The sequence below is a fragment of the Cyanistes caeruleus genome, chromosome 27 (assembly GCF_971803275.1).
Source record: "Cyanistes caeruleus chromosome 27, bCyaCae1.hap1.1, whole genome shotgun sequence".
NCBI lineage: Eukaryota > Metazoa > Chordata > Aves > Passeriformes > Paridae > Cyanistes > Cyanistes caeruleus.
The window spans coordinates 1966368-1983479 of record NC_141727.1 but is presented as its reverse complement, the minus strand read 5'-3'; the positions used below and the strand labels follow the sequence as shown (position 1 = coordinate 1983479).

Sequence of the window (17112 nt, the reverse complement as noted above, 5' to 3'; positions counted from 1 at the left end):
TCTTTCTTATCTAAACTTAACTCTTTTCTTCACTGTTTTTGGTAGTTCTATGATGTCTCTTCTATGTTGATTGTCTCTCTCTCTGTCTTTCTGAGAAGAGGAGTAATCTGTATGTTTATCCAGGTAGTAAAAGAATTAAAAGCTTTAAGAAAACTGCAAGAGTTCATGGTGTTAAGTTTCAGTCTAGCAGCAAAAACTGAAAACCAAGCTCGGCTAACCAGCGCTGCTTCTCTTCCCCCTCCCCCCCCTCCACCCCGCGGCCTTGTAGGCCTGGAGAGGGGGGGGGGGAGAGGAGGCCGAGACAGAATCCTGTTACCTCTTCAGAAGCCGGAAACCAAAGAGAGCAAGAGAATTCTGTCTGTACTTCTTAAGGGGGTGTTTACAAGTTGAATTCACTTTTTAATGGTCAGATCTGCTGTCAATTCTTGAAAATGACCGATAATTGGTCAGGAAGGAAAAACTCCCATCAGCCACCAGCAGCTTCAACTTCCTCTCCCTCCAAGCTGTCTTAAAGGTAAAGCTACCCCATGACAATGTCCCAACAATGATGTCCTCTGTCTTTCTTTGATTTTTCCATCACCCAGTGGATTTTTCTCCATTGGGATGAATGGTAATCAAAATTTTCTGTCTGTTTTCCCAAGCTTCCTTCAATAGCATTTTTCACATCCAAGTGAGATTCATTCAGTAGGAATAGGCTGCTGGACATAAGTCAGTGTATAATTAAATCATAACAATTGGTAAGACATAACAGGAGCTGAATAACTAAAATCATATCCCATAATGTCAACAAAGTTACAAGCAAAAATATTAGGGTACTTGTATGTACAATAATGTTGTCTACAAATACAAAGTCACAAGGGGTTCTTGCACAAGCACATCCGTTCCATCAGGACCATACTCTGTACTCTAGGGACTAGAGTGCATCTCCATTGGGATTTAATGCAGACACAATGATTGGGTACATGGTATATACTGAAGCATCGTGCACTGTTGAAACAAGAAGTGTGGTTTATGGTTTGTGGGATCATAAAGGAAAATTAATACTTGCTACTATTATCTAGTTGCTAGGAGTGGAATTCCCTTTTTATTATCCTAGGTTACCTTTTGACTGTCACCTTCCTTTGTAATTGTTGCCCCAGTAAACTGCAGCCACAAGAGAGAAGTATGTGTAGTGCAGAATGCAGATGCTTACCATATTGATTAGCATAAACAAAAGAAGTGAAGGTTTCAGCCCTGTGGGTTGAGTTTGTTGATGTGTGATCCAAATTTAGTTCCTCCTGGCAATGATTGCTCCTACCAAAATGATAAGGAGTTCTTTGATGAGTAACTCAATCTTCAATGGGACATGCTGGCAAAATTCCCGGTAATGTTCCTGGAAATATAAAACACTACAAGTCTCAGCAGAGTTGGCTCAGACAGGTTACCCCTTAGTTCTCAGGGTGTATAACAGCTTGGAATAATGACAGAAGTACATTTTCCTACTCAGAGGGTCTGTGTTCTGTCTCTTTAATGCACTTGAGTCGAGAAATAAAAATGTCATTGGTCCACCAGGGCCAGTTTGGCCTTGACATTCCTCAGGTGTAGTCTCAATTTCTAGTTCATTAACTGCTCGCCACACTACTGTTGCTGCTTTGCTTACCTTTTCAGAGGGGCTGCTGGTGCTGGTATCTCCTGCAATTAGAATATTACATCATTGCATGTCCAGAGAAAGTGAGACTGTCTTTAAAAGTTTGGCAAGCACAGCCTGTACAATCATGCGGAAGTGTTTATACTCTTGTAAGAGTCAGATAAAGGTGTATTGTCTACTCTTCCAGGCAATTGCAAAATGAGCCTTGCTATGTTCCTGGCATGGCATCATAAAAAAACCCATTTATTTTACATCCAGGGTTGCTACACACGAGTGGGAGACTCTCTAAATTTGAGTTACCAGTTCTGCAGAATTTAGCACAGCAGAAAGGGATCGCTATAGCATGCCGCTCCTCTGAGCTCCCAGCTCTCCTGTAGCCTGGAGGTCATGAGGAACAGCCTTTGGTGCTTGAACCGCAGAAATTTGGAACTACAAAGACAGTTGACATTTTCTGCACTGTCTTTTCTGGAAAACATGAAGAGTGTTTGGTCTGGGAGAGAGGGGCAGTGAGGGATGGAAGGCTGGGAAAAGAAAAACTGTAAACCTGACACTGCTTTCCAGGTAGACAAGTACAAGGACTGATAGCACCGCCCATTGTTCTCTGAGGGCAAAAACAGTGGGAGAATGAGGATGTTCCTGCTGAAACAGATAGGAAGCAGAAGACAACTTTGAATTTTCTCAAGAAAAATGGTATTACTAGTCGTGCTTAGAGATTTAAAAGAAATACTCTAAAAATAGAGACATCCAATGTCCTTGGTAGGTATCTCAGAAAATTAAACACACGGAGGTTATTATGGTGATTTCCTTAATGTTAGCATCATCAGATGATGTCTGGATGAGGTCCCACAACAACAACCAGGGTTCAACAAATTCTAGCAATCACCATGTGTGCTCACAGAGATGAGACAGATCCCAGGTCAAGTTGGGAAGTTACATGCGTATCAAAGTCCAGATTCAGTGCAATGGGGTCCTGGTCAGATACAGGCACAGATGTGTCACAGCTAGAGATCTAACTCAGATTACAAGCACGAGGACCTCATCTTGAAAGCTGCCCCAATAGGAAGAGGAGGTGGTTCTGGCTGAAGCCTCCCAGCAGAACTGCCTGGCAGATTCCAGCAAGGCCATCAGAGGGAAGGGAGAAGCACTCAGCTATGCAACTCTTATGATGGCTTGGTCCAGCTGTCCTACATACCTCAGCAGAGCAACACCTGAACGTAGGTCAGGTCCAAGACCCATTTGCTGGGAGGTCTCAGCACTGCCTCACTCAGCACTGGGCTGCTGAACTATAGAAGTGCATCAGGCACTGGCCTGGACACGGGGACCCTGTGTCCCTTCCCCGTCACGAGCAACATTATACCAGAAGGGATCTATTAGGGATTTATATCCTGAAGGAGTGGACAGACATTCTTGGCGTTCTATCTAAACATAAAGCAAAAAATGGAGGGTGCAGGAGGCACAGGCTGCATTTCAGTTCTCTGGACACTTCTCTGCAAGGCTGAAGACAGCACTGTTCAGCTGTAAATTGTCTCCTTCTGGCAACACTGTGGGGCTTAAGGACACAACAAGGGAGAGTCCTCCACCATGATCTGCACATACTTTCAGGACAAAGACCTCACAAGCCCACACTGACATGTGTGCTCTGCATGGAACCCTCACACTGGCAGAACAGACTCAAGTGCACCACCAAAAGACAGAGGACCTACAGAGAGTGCACAGAGATGACATGAGATGACATGAGGCCAATGAGACTGCACAATTTTTCTGAGTACTTTTAGGACGGCACTAGAGTGAAATACACCCAACAGAAGCCCACCTGAGTATAACACTGAGTATTGATGACAGAGTGATGAAGGAATCAAAAGAAAAAATGTGTCATGTCACACGCAGACCTTGGGCATGTGGACAGGAAGCATGAGAGCAGGACTGATTTCTGGCCACCAAAGGAGTCCAGAGGAATGAGACAGGTACAAATCACCTGCTTGCATAGGATACCAACAGCCCTTGATCTAAACCTTCTTTGTCCACTGATGTCTTTCTGCCCTGAAATCCTTGATGCTGTCATCCTGGCACTTTGAGAAATGACCCTTCATATAGGAAAGCATGTGGCAGAGGCCAGGAAATGACAAGGCAGCAGTGCAGGAAACCAGGACAAAGCCCCTACCATTAGCTGGGATCTGGTCAGAAAATTATGCCTTCCACAAAGGTGCCTCTGGGCCTGAGGTAGTGCAGGACTGCTATAAAAGGCAGCCCAAGTTTCTGCTCTCTCATCCGCTTCTCTCACCTCCTTCTCCTCAGGAATCGTCAGGTGAGTGGGAAACCTCTTCTCCTCCTCCTGCATCAAGAGCAGCTCTTTCCTGGCTGTAGGTCTCAGCTGAGACGGGATTTGGGAGCACAGGGCTGGGAGCTGCTTCTGCTGGGAGAGGGCAGGGGAGACAAGGTCTCGTGCAGACAGAGAGAGGCTGGCACTTGGATGAGAGGGGCTCCTGGGCTTTGAGCTGGGCACTGCAATGTGGGCCAGGAGCTGCCTTGGCTGCAGGGTGTTTGGGTGCAGTGCTGCTCCTCATGTGTCCCCATTTTCTCCTTCTGCCTGCCCTCTGCACCAGGTGCACCTGTGACCCCGAGCCATGTCCTGCTGTCGGCCCTGCGACCCTTGCTGCCAGCCCTGCGGCCCCTGCCCGCTGGCCAGCAGCTGCAATGAGTGCTGTGTCAGGCAGTGCCAGAGCTCCCATGTCGTCATTGAGCCGCCTGCTGTGCTGGTGACCCTGCCCGGCCCCGTCCTCAGCTCCTTCCCACAGAACACCGCCGTGGGATCCTCCACCTCTGCTGCCGTTGGCAACATCCTCAGCTGTGGTGGAGTGCCCATCAGCTCTGGGGGCTTTGACATCTCCTGCATCACCAACTGCTTTGGTGGCAGCAGATGTCGTCCCTGCTAAATCTGCTGGCAACATCCTCAGGCAAGAACCTCCATGACCTCACAACGTGGTTCTGGGCAGAACATGATTCTGGTCAGGAAACAGAGCTTTTGGACATTCTATTTACAGCTTTAGGATGATGTTTCTTTCTCCTACTATTCCATCTTCTTTCTGTGCTGTCCATTTGTCCCCAGGCCAGCCCAGGGGAGCCTGTTGCCGTCCCTTCCTCTTTAAGGTAGACAGATGGTCACCCTGGAGGAGCTTCACTGCATCTTAGGGGCTGCTTCTACTGCTTTCTGTGAGCTATGTCCTCTTCTTTAGACTCAATAAAATACTTTTGCATCCAAGCCTTGGCCTCTGAGTCATCCTTCATTTTCTGGCAAACCTTTCATATTGCTTAGGGAAAATGGTGGAGAAAGAACAGGGTTCAATTCCCTTAAAGCTGACAAAGTCATCCCTGGGTATGCCAGCCAGTAGACAAGATCATCAGGAGAACCATGGCTCCAAAGTTTGGCAACAGCTGTGAAGGGAAACAACAATGTCTGGGTACAGCCTACAAGCTCACCTTTTCCTTCCCCTTCCCTCCATTGCCTGGTCTACAGTCCATGGCAAGCACACGAGCACAAGTAGATTGGATACACTCCCTCAGCACAGGTAGGACCCAGCTGGTATCCAGACATGCAGAGCTGAGGTAATTCACAATCAGCCATACTTGGCTGATACTCATTTACATACTCATTTACCACTTGCAGTGGTAAATGACTTTCATCTGAATATGTCTTCTGGCTTTATTATAAATTTGTAACAATTCTCACGTGTATGAATGTATGTAATCTGTCCATCAGGTTCTTCCTGTGATGCCTTGAGAGGCTGACCTTGAACAGAGGCTAGACAGAGTTAAAGAATAAAGTAGGTATTCATTAAAAGGCATTAATGGATACATGTTGGGCAGTACGAGAGTCTGGCCAGGGCTATACTGAAGAGGAACCCAAAATAGTCACAAAACTGATGACCGGTCACGAGGTCTCATACTGTCATAAATTTTGGTCCTTTGCATATTGGGATTAATTGTCCAATTACAGCTTCAGATTATAAAGTCCCATCCTTCTTGTTTTCCCTCTACAGTCCACTGTTGTCTATGCTTTTGGGCCTGAAACTTGTAACAGTTGTCCTTGGTCTCAAGCTGAAAAAGGATTGTTTTGTCTCCTTATTCTGTGAAGAGAGCTTAATAACACTTAATATGAAGCTCAGAACTACACACCTGGGCAGCACATAATCTGAAAAATATGAAAGCTAAAACTTAAGGCATCACCTGGATGAGGCCTTTGACCAAACCAGTGCTCACTGCTGCTGGGTCAACCTTTGGCTGGCAGTCCACGCTCACTTTGTGACCTCACTCCTGTGTTTGCACCATACTGTGTTGTACTTGTCTCCAGGAGAGAGAACAAGGACGCTTGTTGCAAAAATGGGCTGCCTACCTCTGTATGGCCTCTTCTTCAGCCACAGCCTGTTTTTTCTCACAGTGCCTTCTTATCAACAGTCCTTGGTTGGCTCCATGGATATCTGGTTATTGGTGTTTGAGACATCATCTTAGCATTTTATCATCTTATCATCTTATCACCGGTGGCTCAAACATCAGTATGGACTTGGACTGAAAAAGGAGAACTAGAGAGAGAGAGAAAATAGAAAAGCTCTATAAGCTGTCTCTGAATTTGGAGGTTAGTATCTTTACAATCCCCTACATTTTAATATACAATCTTATTACAAAAATAAAAGACAAAAATATTAACATCAGAAGGACAATCACAGGGTACAATGTGTTATTAGGAGCTTCAGTTGCTCTTGGTGACTACCCAGTTTAAATGTCCCAACAAAGATGTCCTCTGTCTTTCTTTGAATTTTCCATCACCCAGTGGATTTTTCTCCATCAGGATGAATGGTAATCAAAATTTTCTGTCTGTTTTCCCAAGCTTCCTTCAATAGCATTTTTCACATCCAAGTGAGATTCATTCAGTAGGAATAGGTTGCTGGTCATAAGTCAGTGTATAATTAAATCATAACAATTGGTAAGACATAACAGGAGCTGAATAACTAAAATCATATCCCATAATGTCAACAAAGTTACAAGCAAAAATATTAGGGTACTTGTATGTACAATAATGTTGTCTACAAATACAAAGTCACAAGGGGTTCTTGCACAAGCACATCCATTCCATCAGGACCATACTCTGTACTCTAGGGACTAGAGTGCATCTCCATTGGGATTTAATGCAGACACAATGATTGGGTACATGGTATATACTGAAGCACCGTGCACTGTTGAAACAAGAAGTGTGGTTTATGGTTTGTGGGATCATAAAGGAAAATTAATACTTGCTACTATTATCTAGTTGCTAGGAGTGGAATTCCCTTTTTATTATCCTAGGTTACCTTTTGACTGTCACCTTCCTTTGTAATTGTTGCCCCAGTAAACTGCAGCCACAAGAGAGAAGTATGTGTAGTGCAGAATGCAGATGCTTACCATATTGATTAGCATAAACAAAAGAAGTGAAGGTTTCAGCCCTGTGGGTTGAGTTTGTTGATGTGTGATCCAAATTTAGTTCCTCCTGGCAATGATTGCTCCTACCAAAATGATAAGGAGTTCTTTGATAAGTAACTCAATCTTCAATGGGACATGCTGGCAAAATTCCCGGTAATGTTCCTGGAAATATAAAACACTACAAGTCTCAGCAGAGTTGGCTCAGACAGGTTACCCCTTAGTTCTCAGGGTGTATAACAGCTTGGAATAATGACAGAAGTACATTTTCCTACTCAGAGGGTCTGTGTTCTGTCTCTTTAATGCACTTGAGTCGAGAAATAAAAATGTCATTGGTCCACCAGGGCCAGTTTGGCCTTGACATTCCTCAGGTGTAGTCTCAATTTCTAGTTCATTAACTGCTCGCCACACTACTGTTGCTGCTTTGCTTACCTTTTCAGAGGGGCTGCTGGTGCTGGTATCTCCTGCAATTAGAATATTACATCATTGCATGTCCAGAGAAAGTGAGACTGTCTTTAAAAGTTTGGCAAGCACAGCCTGTACAATCATGCGGAAGTGTTTATACTCTTGTAAGAGTCAGATAAAGGTGTATTGTCTACTCTTCCAGGCAATTGCAAAATGAGCCTTGCTATGTTCCTGGCATGGCATCATAAAAAAACCCATTTATTTTACATCCAGGGTTGCTACACACGAGTGGGAGACTCTCTAAATTTGAGTTACCAGTTCTGCAGAATTTAGCACAGCAGCAGTTAAAGGCAATCAATTGCCTGAAATAAACTGTATGACTCTCTTCAGTTCTTCCTGGAGCCAGAAAGGAGAATTATATTAGGAGTGTGATTGAGTCTTTTCTCCTGGTTTGCTGCCACCCTATAAATGCCTAAGCACAGGGAAAATACAAAACCACCCCCTCTCTATCTTCTCTACTTCTGGGGCTGCCCAGCCCTGCCATTTTCTGCCCCTACTTTGGAAGTTTTTGCTACATTTTATTTTGACTCCCCACATCCACCTTGACCCCCGCTACTCCTGCTACAGCTTTGGGGTTTTTTACTATGCTTCGTTTGCCTCCCTGAGGCTGCTCACCTCTGCAGTTCCAGCTCACCACTCTGCAGCTCCTGCTACAGCACATTTCACCACCCATGGTGGCACTGAGACCGGCTGCTCCCCGAGAGTTTTGCAAAGGGAGCCACCTCCCCTCTCCTCTATCGCCTGAGCCGCCATCACTGCCTGAGGGAGACGCGGCCGAGCCCTCCCCACAGCGCCCCCTGCAGGCGCGGGGGAATCACCGCACCCACCCTGCCCGGCCGGGAGCCACCAGCGCCCCTGCCGGCCGTGCCCAGAACTGCAGCCAAGGGGAAAGCGCCTGCGGCCGAGACAAGGCTGGCCCTGGTGTCTGGTTCTGTTTGGTGCTGCTGCCGGGGTGTTTGAGTTGTTATACAGACCAGTAAAGAACTGTTGTTCCTTTTCCCATTTCTTTATCTCAAAGCCCCATAATTTGAAAGTTATAATAATTCAGAGGGAAGGGTTTCATATTCTCCATTTCTTGAAGGTTCCTGCCTTCCTTGGCAGACACCTGAGTTTTAAACAAAGACAATTGTCAATATATAGTAGAGTGAAAGAAAAGCAAGAGAGAGGCATTAAATGAGAGAAAGAAAGGAAGATAGATCACCAGTCCTGGCTTGAGCATTGACTCATCTGATGGAGTATCCAAGCAGAACAAGGACATTTGTCCTGGAAAAGTGCTGTCCTACCTCCACATGGCCACTTATCTAGCCACATCCCATTTGTTCTCACAGCGTCTTCTTACCAAGAACCCTCAGGTGGCTCCACAGCCATCAAGCTGTGGGTTTGAGACATGCACGAGAGCCCCTCATCTTCTAATGCTCCTACACCAGTGCTCAGTGAGATGGACACAGATGGTGTCTGAACCATGAACTCTGGGCAGGAAGAGCATAGGGAGAACTAAACAAAGTCCATGGGGCATTGTGTGCCTGAGCTGTTATTTTGCTGTGCCTTCAGGACTTCCTGAAGATGATGTGAGAAAAAACAGGATGTGGCTGCAGAAGGGGCCATAAGAGGTAGGACAGCACTTTTCTGGAACAAACAACCTTGATGTAGTTCCTGAAGAGAAGCACAATACAGGATAGCACGAGGAAACAAATGAGGTTGCAAAATGTACATGGACTGTAGGGGAGGGATCAAGGTCACCAAAGACCCCTGAAGCCTCCAACCCATTTCCAGAAAGGTCAGAAAGAACAGACTGTGCATGAGAACTCCTTTGCATAGAAAGTGAGGAACCTGTCTTTGGGGTAGAGAAACCACCCCAAAACTGGCCACTGCCATTAGGATCTTGGATATCCAGTGGACTGGACTGGCACAGATGGATGTGATGGATAGATGCTGAAACCATCTATCTGACTGACATCTGAGGAATGACATCTCACCTGCTGGATTGATGATGGTAGCAGGACTTCTTTTTCTCTCTAGTTCTCTTTCTTTACTGCTCTCTTTCCCTCTCTTTCCCTCTCTTTCCCCCTCTTTCTTTCTGTCTTTTCCTCATTATTTAATGTCTACCTCTTTAATTTCTCTCTTCCCTTTCACTAAGCCACCTAATCCGAAGTCCACTGCCATGTGCTTATGTAGGAGGTCTGGGACTACTATAACATATCAATTACAATTATAATTATAAATTAGTGTAGACTAAGTATGTCATATACTAATAAAATTTTCTTACTTTATTCAGACACTGAATTTTGCCATTCCTTTTGACTGTGAGGTACCTGTCTCATCTGCCTTTGACCACATGTTCTGCTCATTTGCCCTCGACTGGGTAATGCAGGGGAGAAGAAGGAAGAGATGAGGCTGTAAGCTGTTCCCAGACACTGCTGTTTCCTCATTCCTGACACCCCTTGGAGCCATCGTTTCCCTGTTTGCCATTGGCTGTGGAGTAATCAGGGATGTTCTTCATCAACTCCAATAGAAACGGCAGAAAGAGTGGGAGTCCCCGCTCTTCTCCTCCACCTTCTACCCTGAAAAGACTGGAAGAGTTGCCATGGAAAGAAGGACAACTTAGAGGCCAAGGTTTGGATGCACAGCTTTAATGAATGTAAGGTAGAAACAGAGGTGGCTCACAGAGAACACCACGAGCAGCCACAGAGATGCAGTGGAACTCCTGCAGGGTGTCCACCTGCCTGCCCAAAAGAGGGAGAGCAACACGTCCTCTTAGGCTGGCTGAGGGAAACACAGAAAGAAAAGGAAATACAAAAAGTACTTAAAGGGGACAATGGCTCAAATACTAAATACCATGTCTTAAAGTACTATTTCCTCCCAGAGCCAGGTTCTGAGATGTTGGAACCTCCTGCCTAAAGACTTTAGACAGCTTTAGCAGGGACGACATCTGTTGCCACCATAGCAGTTGGTGATGCAGGAGAGGTCAAAGCCTCCAGAGTTGATGGGCACTCCACCACAGCTGAGGATGTTGCCAACGGCAGCGGAGGTGGAGGATCCCACGGCGGTGTTCTGAGGGAAGGAGCTGAGGATGGGGCCGGGCAGGGTCACCACCACGGGCGAGGGCTGAATGGCCACGTGGGAATCCTGGCACTGCCTGACACAGCACTCATTGCAGCTGTTGGCCAGCGGGCAGGGGCCGCAGGGCTGGCAGCAAGGGTCGCAGGGCTTGCAGCAGGACATGGCTCGGGGTCACAGGTGCACCTGGCATAGAGGGCAGGCAGAAGGAGAAAGTGGGGACACATGAGAAGCAGCACTGCACCCAAACACCCTGCAGCCAAGGCAGCTCCTGGCCCACATTGCAGTGCCCAGCTCAAAGCCCAGGAGCCACCTCAGCCAAGTGCCAGCCTCTCACTGTCTGCACAAGACCTTGTCTCCCTTGCCCTCTCCCAGCAGAAGCAGCTCCCAGCCCTGTGCTCCCAAATCCCGTCTCAGGTGAGACCTACAGCCAGGAAAGCTGCTCTTGAAGCAGCAGGAGCAGGATCTTTGCACTCACCTGAGGATTCCTGAGGAGAAGGAGGTGAGAGAAGTGGATGAGAGAGCAGAGACTTGGGCTGCCTTTTATAGCAGTCCTGCCCTGCCTCAGGCCCAGAGGCACCTTTGTGGAAGGCATAATTTTCTGACCAGCTCATGTCAAATGCAAACTATCCCAGCTAATAATGGGGGTGTGTCCTGTTTTCCTGCACTGCTGCCTTTTCATTTCCTGTCTGATTCCGCGTGCTTTCCTATATGAAGATCTCTTTCTGTAAGTGCTTGGATGAGAGCATCAAGGATTTCCAAGGCCAAAAGACGTCAGCACAGGCAGAAGTCTCAGATTAATTGTCATTGGCATCCCCTGTGGGCAGGTGATATTTACCTGTGTCATTCCTGTGGTCTTGTCTGTGGCAAAGTCATCAGAAAATGGACACTGCTCTTGTGCTTCTCTCCCACGTGCCCAAGAACTTCGCTGTGAGGGGACATGCTGCATCTCCACAACAGAGTTGTCAGCTAATGACATTTCCTGACCTTATTTGAATGTACAGTTTTTTGTTTGTTCCATGAAGGCATGTGTGACCATACGTGTGTCAGTCTAGGCTTGTAGTAAACTCCCTAGTCAAATTAGTGAGATTATTCTGTGAGATATTAAAAAAACACAAGATTAACAAGCAGTCATTTTTCACAACCAGTGTGAGTTCATGAGTGGAAAGCCCTGCTTGTCAAATCTGATTTCCTTTCACAACAAGGTAACCTACCTAGCTGCTGAATGGTAGCCAACTGATGCAATCTTTTTCGTATTTCTATGTTTTTGATACCAATTCTCACAGGATCCGTCTGGACAAAATGTCCAGGACACAGCTGGATAAATACATTGTGTGATTGGTGAGCAACTGGCTCATGGGTCAGGTACAAAGGGTGACAGTGATGGGGTGACATCAGACTGGCAGCTGGTCTCCAGTGAGGTTCCTCACTTTTAAGGTCAATCTTCTTCAACATCTCCATGAACAATGTGGATGCAGGACTTGAACAAGTAATAAGTTCTCAGAGTATACAAAACTGGGAGGAGCTGTCAACTGCCTCAAAGCAGAGAGGCTCTGCAAAGAGACCTCAACAAATTAGAGGTAGGCAATCACCAACCATATGAAGTTCAACAAGGGCAAGTGCCTGGGACTGGGCAACCCTGGATGTACAGGCAGACTGGGGACAGAGAGGCTGGAGATCAGAGACGAGGAAAGGGACTTGGGGGTCCTGGTTTATGGCAAGCTGGATATGAGTCAGCAGCTCCCTGGCAGCCAGGAGGGCCAACCATGTCCTGGGGGCCATCAGGCCCAACATTGCCAGCTGGGCAATAGAGGGCATTGTCCCACTCTGCTCAGGACTGGGACGGCATCACCCTGAGTTCTGGGGCAGTTTTGGGCACCACAATATAAGAAAAATATTAAGCTATTAGAAAGTGTCCAAAGGAGGGACACAAAGGTGGTGAAGGCTCTAGAGAGGAAGCTGTATGAGGAGTCACTGAGGTCACTTGGTTCATTCAGTCTGGATAAGGGGAAGCTGAGGGGAGACCTCAGTGCAATCTATGACTTGTGGAGGGGCAAATACTGATCTCTTCTGTCTGGTGACCAGGGACAGGACTCAAGGGAAAAGTGTGAAGTTGTGTCAGGGGAAGTTCAGGTTGGCTGTTAGGAAAAGGTTCTTCCCCTAGAGAGTGCTCAGGCACTGAATGGGCTCCCCAGGGAATGGTCACAACCCCTAAGGCTGACAGAGCTCAAAGAGCATTTGGACAATGTTCTCAGTCACAGCGTGGCATTGTTGGGGTGTCTGTGCAGGGCCAGGTGTTGGATTTGATGATCCTGATGGGTCCCTTCCAACTTAGGATATTCTGTGATTCTATAAATATATGAGTAAATATCTGACAATAATAATATTAAGGAAATGGTCTTAATAAACTGCACCTGTTTCATTTCCTGTAGGATTTAGAAAGGACATTAGATGGCTGGGTTTTTTGGAGCATTTCTTCCAAATCTTTAAGTGTGACTAATAATACCATTTTTCTTGAGAAGGTTTGGTAGTGGGGAAGGAAGATTGAAGGGGTGGTCATTGTAAGAAGAATCCAGGGACAGCCACACATAACAGAGTCTGTTTCAGTTACCTCCTAAATGGATGCACTGTTGCCCCACATGAAGAAATTAGCAATGCTGGTGGTGTCTCCATGGAAGCACATTCAGGAAAGGGCAGGACACTCCACTAGAAGTGAGGGATGACCCAAAAAATGTGAGACACCAAGATCAGAAAAAGGGGAGGAGGAGAAGTTGCTGCAGGCAATGGTGCAGAGGGTCCCAGGTAGCCCATGGAAGAGACCATGGTGCGTCAGATATCCACAGAGAAGCCCATGGATAATGCCATGCTAGAGCAGGTAGATGGATCCTGTAGGAACTGTGGTCTGTGCAGAGATCATGCTAAAGCAGGATCCTGGCAAAATGGTGGCCCTTGGAGGACTCAAGCTGGTACAACTGAAGCCCATGGACAGGATGCACATGGGAGCCAATCTTGATAGTTTGCAGCCTATGGGAAGGGCTCACGCTTGAGCACATTAAAAATGAGGGGTGGAAACAGTGACAGGAAGGAAGAGTTGTGTACAGACCACAACCCCACATTCTGCATCTCGCTGCACTGCTTTGGGGTGGAGCAAACAGAAGAATCATGAATAAAAGAGGGAAGTTGATGCTGTGAAATAGAGATGAAGATGGAGTGAAGGTGGGGTGTTTTTTTTTTGGTTGTTTCTCACCATCCTGCTCTATTTTTAACTGGCAATAAGTTAAATGAATATTCCCCAAGTCAAGTCTGCACTGCCCATGGCGGTTATTGATATTCAACCCTTCTGTCTTCATCTTGAACTGTGACCATTTCCACCTTACTTTTGCTTCTGACCCATAGAGGAAGGAAAGGGAGGGGGCAACCATCTGGAAGCCAGCCAGAGTCTTTCTGGTTTTACATTCATTATGGGAATTAGAAATGCATTGAATATTTTTCCTTTCCTTCAAATATTCATTGAATATTTAACCTTCTATGTTTTCTGCTTCCTGTTTGTCCCAGCCAGAACAGTCTTCTCCTACTGCTTTTCCCCTTGTTATGAATGTTTTGATCAAATAATCAATTCTATGATATAAAAAGGGTTAGCTATGATTATAAGTAGAAAATCGTGAAGAATAAGGTATTGAGATACTAGGAGTGCTGTGTTTAAAATGTGCAACCATAGAAACCTCAGCAAGAAATTAGTGGACCCTTAGGTTTTGTCAAGAAACTGTGGAGACCATTATGCTCACTAGCTGTGCTGCTTGGAAACCCACTACCCTCCCCATCTTGATTCTAATATCAATGATTCCAATCAGTAGACTTTAGTAGATAGCAATGACTGTTTTAGGATAAGAATATTGATAAAGTTATTGACTATTGGAACTGATCAATGTAAAGATTAAATTTAAGAGTGGGCATAATATGCATAATCTACATAAGTAAAAGAACTTATGTAATGATGATTCAGCAGAAAAAAGTTTATAAAATGGATGGGTTTTGTTTTTTAAGTGGAACATGCTAGCCCCAGTGTTCCAGGCACCCCCAACAAAGTGTCTGCCTATTTGCATCAAGTGGGTGATGGATAAATTTCTTTCCTCCCATTTGGTGATACTCTTGGCAATGAGGTTAATTGGCTCTTGTACCTGCCTACCTGGGTACCAGTGGCAGGTTTACACCTTTTCCTAATCATCCATCCCTCACTGTCTTTGTCTTCTGGCCATCCACTCTTCATGTTTCCCAGACAGGACAGTCCAGAATATCTCAGCTATCTTTATAATCCCAAATTTCTGAGATTCCCCATGAGCTTCATGTGAGGTGGAAGCTAGGAGGGCATGGTACAGCTCTCCTGTCTTGACACGCAAGCAGGAGGCCCTTCTGCGCGAGGCTGAGCTAGGGAAAAGGGGCTCAGTTCTCCCCTGACATCCCAGTTTTCCCCATGCACCCAGAGATCAGAGACAAAAATTCATTTTGCATAAAGGTCTGGGCTTACTGCCTAAGGGAAAAGGTGGTGTTCCAGTGTCTCATGAACTTCACAGTAAAGAATTTCTTCTTAATATTTCTTTTAAAATTACCTTCCTTCAGTCTAAAGCAATTTCCCTTTATCCTATGACTACATGACCTTGAAAAGGGTCCCTCTCCAGCTTTATTTTAGAAGTTGTTTAGGTACTGGAAGGTGTAAAAGGATCTTTCCAGAGCTTTCTTCTTCAGGTTGAACAACCCTAACCCTCTAAACCTGTCTTCTTAACAGAGGTGCTCCAGCCCTCTCATCCTCTTCATGGGCCTCTTCTGGACTCCTTCCAGCAGTTCCACATCCTCCCTGTGTTGGGGATCTGCTGTGTTAGGGGTCCCAGACCTAGAGACAGTACTCCAGATGGGGCTCAAGGCTGTTTGCTGCCTGGCATATGTAATGCAACGTGCATGCCAACACTTCACATCTTCCTTTTACCCCTCTCTTCCAGTCTTGATTTGTATTTACTCAGGAAGCGAGAAGCTCCTGGAGGTGACAGAAGATGCAGAATGCAACTTTGCAGCAACTGCCCAGGTCCTTCATCACATTGGAAGTGTCCTGGTCCAAGCACTCCAGTGTCGCTGTAGGACACACAATGATTCACACAGACACAGCTCCCGTTTGACAAGGAAAAAACTGGTTTTATTTTTACAACTTCAATATTTATAGATTCTCAACAATGACCAGGGATTGGATAGTTAGGTTACCACCTTTCCAATCACACTGGTCGTGCGAGACGTCCATCAAAAGACGTGTATCAGAAAGAATGTATACATATCTATGTTTGCAGTCACTGTCTTGGGAAAGCTCTTAGAAATTATGTAAACAAGATCAAAAGTCTGAATTTTCAGGGCAACACTCCAGAATCGTCCAGAGGCTCTGATGGCTCCAGGGCAGGGATGTGAGAGCTTGGACTTCATCACAATATTTTAGTAACTAAATGAGACCTACCAAGAACACTGAGAGTTTTTCATCACAAGGACCCACATGGAGGGGCTGTCTGTGGGGGTCACACTGAGTGAAGAGGAACTGGAGATGATTTGAGTGGTGGCAACCGAGACCAGTGCTTGGGTCTCACTAGGAGCAGATGAAGCCTTGGTTTCTGGACATAGGAAGAGCCAATTCCTAATGACTCTGAAGATGGACATGCTGCTGGTAAAGACTGGGCCAATGAGATAGGTCAGTGGGAACTGACAATGGTCAAATGAGAGATTTTTAGGCTTCAGGCATTAGCTTGAGCCTGTGTGAAACTAAGTCCCAGAAATTTCTCACTCTGGCCTGAGAAATCATAAGAAGGAATCCAAACAACCCTTAGAGAAGGAAAAACAACCTTTTCAGGTGTTGCTTGTTACCTTGTTGTTTATTTGTAAGAAATGGTCAAGGGGTGGTGTTCCTAGCTCTCCAGTGATGGTGATGTGTTAGTTTCATGACAAATGGGAGTTTTACCTTCTAGGACCTTCTCAGACCTTCTCAGAACTGTCTATAAAATACAATCTGGAAGAATAAAACTTGCTATTTTTTGCAACCAAAGCTAGAGAGTCTATGTTGTCACTTCACCATTCCTAATACAGTGTGACAGTTGGTAATGCCTTTGTGATGACGTATTGAAGAAAATAAAAATAAAGTCACACAGTTTTTCTCCTCGTAGACAAGAGGAGGATGTGAGAACATGTGAGGGAAAACAACATGGAGACACCAAGGTCAGGGGAGAAGGAAGGAGAGGAGGTGCTCCAGGCGCTGTAGCTGAGATTCCTCTGCAGAGCCTGGTGAAGACCTTGGTGAGGAGTCCTGCCCCTGTGAGGCCATGGGGATCCATGGGGGATGCAGAGATCCACCCACAGCCCATGGGGGAAGTGCCCATGCTGGAGTGGGTGGATGCCTGGAGGAAGCTGTGATCCAGTGGAAGACCTGGTGGAGAGAGGAAGCCCCTGCTTCCAGGCTGGAGAAGCCTATCTATGGAGGACTGCACCCC

General features: G+C 46.0%; 2 pseudogenes; one reads left to right on the top strand and one right to left on the bottom strand.

Moving 5' to 3' along the window:
* Nucleotides 1–4230: 4230 nt before the first annotated feature.
* Nucleotides 4231–4635, top strand: LOC111944603 (feather keratin Cos2-2 pseudogene; annotated as a pseudogene).
* A 5763-nt stretch (nt 4636–10398) lies between these two features.
* On the bottom strand, nt 10399–10783 carry LOC111944604 (feather keratin Cos1-2 pseudogene; annotated as a pseudogene).
* Nucleotides 10784–17112: the final 6329 nt, after the last annotated feature.